Below are 5230 nucleotides of genomic sequence, written 5' to 3'. Positions count from 1 at the left end.
AATAAAGGGTCCTGTATTTACAGCAGCACAATCCACAATAGTAATGACATGAAAAGAACCAAGATGCCAAAGGAGAGCAATAGCTAAACAACTGTGGAACATCTACTCCATGCAACACTACTCAGCTATTAAAAAGAACGTTCTACCATTAAGCTATAAATGGGTTCCAACTGCAGACCACTATTCTCAGTGCAATAAGCTGGTCAAAGAAGGACAAATACCATATATTCTCTCTGACATATAGCAGTATTCATGTATAAGGCAAGATCAGTAGATAGATAGGCAAACATGTATATGCATACAAGCACATAGAATAATTGTATAAAGAAGAGCATATCGGGAAGTGAAGACACTTTGCAGTATGCATCTCTATTCCCTAATAATTAAGATTCCAAAAGAAACTGTTAAATGTGCTGTAACAACAACAAAAAAAAAGATAAGTGCAGTCAGGTGCCACATGTATGATGACAGCCCCATAACATTATTATGGAACTGAAAAATTCCTATTGCCTAGTGATGTCGTAGCTGTGGTCAGGTTGTCAATAAATGCATTACTCATGTACCTGTGATGGTTTTGATGTAAACAAATCTGTGTGGTCAGTCATATAAAAGTGTGACATATGCAATTATAATGATACACAATGCTTGATAATAATAATAGATGACAGTGTTACTGATTCAAAAAAAAATGTGCCGTAACAATAGGACACTAAAATTTATGCCCTTGCCTGTACCCGTACAATACGAGATACATAAATAACAGAATTTTGAACTTGTGACTATTGCTGAAAGATTATAATATCATGATAACATAGATGAAAATAAGGGGGTGAAAGAGAAAACTGGGGAATCCCTATACCTACAGAACAGTATCATGGGAATTAATGATAAAATAAAGTAAAATAAAATAAAATAAAATAAAATGAAATAAAATAAAATAAAGTAAAATAAAGTTTAAAAAATCATGCTTTCTCAGAAAAAAAGATTTATGTGTATAAATTCACAAAATATGTTCTCTGTATATTGATAAAAATATATATAATCAAAGCAATTTTTGACACTTGAATTGTACCACAAATTTTTTCTCATCTTCTAAAAAGCAAACCGTCCATTTTAAAAGTTACAGGGGAAAAAAGTATGGAAAAACATAGGGTGAATGAGAGTGTGCATAGGAGGGAACACAGGGTGGGATATTTCTCCATGCTCCTAAGATTCTGTCATGAAATACAAGAGTTGTTCACTTTATGTAAGTTAAGATCTTCTTAATTGATGAACAGAAAAAAAGTGAACTATGAGGAAAAATGCAATTTATACATGTGATGAAGGAATTAATTCTAAAGTATATGAAAAATGTATAAAATGTGATAATCACAGAACATAAAAAGATTAAAATTAGGAAGATGTTTATTCAAACTCTTTATCAAAGAAGACGTGCGAGTGGCAAGTAAAGAAACAGATGTTCAACATCTGTAGTTATCTGGAAATGCAAATTAAAAGCACAATGAGATCCACCATATACCTACTTGGATGCTTTTGATAGGAGTGCTGCAGAAAACATGAACCAACTTGAAACCCATTCATTGATAGTTGGAATGTAAAATGGTATAGCAACTTAATAAACAATTCAATAGTCTATTAATTTTTACTTTCAAAGATTTCATGTATTTCATACAATAGTCATAAAAAACACATAGCCCTTAATATATGACCCAGCCACTCCACTCTTCATGCATCCATATGAAAATTTTGCACAAAAGATATTGTTGACTTCATTTGTAACTAACTCCAAACTACAAATAACTAATCAATAGGCGAATAGAAAAATACATTATCCATGTTATTGCTCAAATGCTGTTCCCTCTCAAAAAAACAAAGCAAAATTTGTAATTTACTCAAAACCTAGAAGTGTGATTTTATCAGGGAAAATGGTCTGTATAGATGTTTTTAAGATCTCAAGATGGGGACTCTTTCCTTCATATAGATACAAATGTTTTATAATGATTTATGCAACCCCGTTTGTCATGGTAGCACTAGAAATCAATATATCATATAATGGAACAGTATTCAACAGTAAGGTGGACAAACTACTGAAACACATACAAGTAAGAATCACAAAATATTTATTCTGGGTTAAGGGGCTGCATCATGACCCAGCTGACCAGGTTGCTGACTGAGATGCTATCTGTAATGCTCACATCCCGTATGGGTATTAGACAGAGTCCACCTGCTCCATTCCTAATTCAACTTCCTATTAATGGCTTGGGAAAGTACTTGGGATGGCCCAAGTGCTCGGTCTCCTGGATTACATGGGAAATCTTGAAGAAGCTCCTGGCTTCTGGCTTCAGTCTGGTGTAGCCCTAGCCATTGCTGTCATTTTGGGAATGAACCAGTGAATGAAAATCTCTCTTTCTCTCTCCCCGCCTCTAACTTTAATATAAATAAACATATTTTAAAAAATAATAATTATTCTGGATGGAAAATACATTTTTGCTTAGATATAATTCTGTGAACACATATTATTCTAGAATAACCAAAAAAAAACACATTGTTTCAGACTGGGGGAAGTGAGATGCAAAGTTACAGCAGAGAGGTTCATCTACTCACTTTGTGGTTACTTCATTAACAAATATATGTGGTTTCTCCTATTTTAATTATGTCAGTAAAGTTCTCAAAATACAATATAAATTTAGTTAATGTGAATGTCTATATAAAATTTTCACAAATCCATATTTTTCTCTTTTTCTATTTGCCCTTTGTCTCTGAAAAGCCTGTATTATGGTAGCAGAAGTGTGCCGTCTCCTCTCTCCCCTTGTATTCCCAATGTTTTTAGCTTGAAAAAAATGCACTGGCTTCCCACTCATGGAAAGTAGCAGAATGCACTCTCAGCTAACTAATTTATTCTACATATGTTTGGATTCTATATATCTATAGCTAGCTAGCTAGCTAGGTAGATAGATATTGTTGATATTGCAGACATAATAAAAACGATTGAGACAAAAGCCTTCTGAAAGTTTACACTGTGATATTAAACAACATCCAGTGATGGTTTTAAGCTACATATACCGGAGTAAAAGGGCTTGTAAGTGAGGGCAAATGTTCCTTTAAGGGGAGAGATCCAGAACCCTCAGAGGAAAAGTCATTTGAGCAGAGACCGAAAGTAAGTGAGGAAACAAATCAAGATTTAATAGAAGAATGTTACAGAACTGAACAAAGGGGCAGAAATGCAAAAACTGCAAACAGAAGCATCAGCTTCAAAAACCTGAGGGAAAGGAAATCAATGTAACACAAGCAGTATTGAAATGATGGAGCAGGTAGGAAATTATATCTGAGAGGTAGTCCTGGACATGACAAGTCTTTGAACTCTGTCCTACACACTATGCAAAGAAACATGGCATTTGGAGGCAGGAAGTGATCTGTGTGCACTTCAAATTGATAACTTTGATGCAGGAAATTAAGAATGTACTAATTAGGAGACTTTTGCCAGGAATAAGGCATGGCATAGAAATGGTGTAAACTGATCAAATAAGCATGTACTCCAAAGTATGGCCGATAGAATTTTCTGATGTAGGACAGAAAAAAAGGAGAGGGCTCTAGGATTCTAAGGCTGAGGACCTGAGAAAAGATATGGATGCTGAATCACTTAAAATGATGGAGAGGAACAGGTTACGGGGGAGCATGGTGTTAAGAAATCAGTTCTGGATAGTGAAATATACAGGCTAATTAGACAGAAGCAGGAACTTGAGTTTATATAGTTTATAGAACATTCCATTAGCTGAACAAAAATCCCTGAGATGAAAGAAGTTGCACATAGGATCTTAGTTTTCCTTGTGGAAACAGGCATAAAAGAAAGTGTATCATGGTTCTGATGGTCTGCAAGAGCAGCGAGGAGGAATCTTTTTCTGCTAAGGGCCATTTCAGTATTAATAATGTCATTCATGAACTTACATGAAATTATAAACTTAAAAAATTACCATGTTATGTATTTCTTGAATTTAAAGTCTTGCCTGCAGTTACCTTGGAAAGGCCACACAAAATGATTTCTTGGGCCTTAAGTAATGGCCTGACATTCCTTACCCTATTCATAAAGGGAGAAAGGCAGGAATCCTTCTCAAGTATTCTGGTCACTCATCTTTTAAACAAGCCATTAAAAATGTTTAAGAAGGGGCCATGGTGGTCTTGGCATAGCCCTTGGAACTCTGCAACCAAAGCTTTAAACCAGCTGAAGCCAGGTGACTGAGGTAGGTAAGTTATCCAGATATCAATATCTTTATTCATGGAACCCACAGAGGATTTTTTTTTAAGATGTGTTTCTTTTTATTGTAAGATCACTTTTCTGATATCACTGCTGTTGTCTTAGAAACAATGAAAATCTAATGCAATGAGTACAGACCAGTGAAGTAGAAAAAGAATTTGAGAAATGTCCCATTATTTTCCTTTGTCTTACTATTGTAACTTGGACTATATTGAGCCTGTGATGAGGCTATGAAGAGAAAATCAGCCATCTGAGTTTTGTGAGGTCGTAGCTGAGGTCATAGAGTAGTGAAGGGGCAAGGTCAGCATGAGGAACAGAATACTGTTGTGAGATGGATTTTGAAGAGGGGACAAGGCAGGCAAGGTTGTGATTAGGGTAGCCCATCCAGGTAAGATTCTGGGCGTACAAGCATGGTTCCTGCCTAGAGTTTGGAAGTGGATAAGGGTAGAAGAGGAAAATGGTTAAATATTTTCCATGAAGGGACTGTTAGGATTTTATTTTATCTGAAAATCGGGCAGAGAGAGAGAGAATATTTTCTATCCATGAGTTCACTTTTACAACTGACAAAAAGTCAGAAATTTCATCCAGGTCTCTGAAGTACTTGGGACTTCTTCTGTGGCCAGGAGCTGAATTGGAAAAGCAGCAGCTTTGACATGAACCGGCACTCATATGGCAAACTAGAGTCACAAGTAGTACATTTATCTTCTGTGTCACAATGCCGGCCCCATCAATATCATTTATGGTATTAATTGTAGGACGCCCTTCTATCTCTGCAAAGCACTTGAAAGCTGGTGCTGACTGATATTTATCTTGCAGTTTTACCCTTAGCTGGATTCTTGCTGTAAGAAAGGGTGGAGAGATGTTCTGCTAACCTCGGATTCACTAGGTACCTTATTCTTAGAGTCTACCACCAAGTTAAGGCGCCTCTGGCACACTCCTTGCCTCGCAATCTTAGCCACTTATTTTTCACTTTAGGTA

The sequence above is a fragment of the Ochotona princeps genome, chromosome 4 (genome assembly GCF_030435755.1).
Source record: "Ochotona princeps isolate mOchPri1 chromosome 4, mOchPri1.hap1, whole genome shotgun sequence".
In the NCBI taxonomy this organism is placed as follows: Eukaryota; Metazoa; Chordata; class Mammalia; order Lagomorpha; family Ochotonidae; genus Ochotona; species Ochotona princeps.
The sequence above is the reverse complement of the archived record's forward strand: the minus strand, read 5'-3'. Positions refer to the sequence as shown.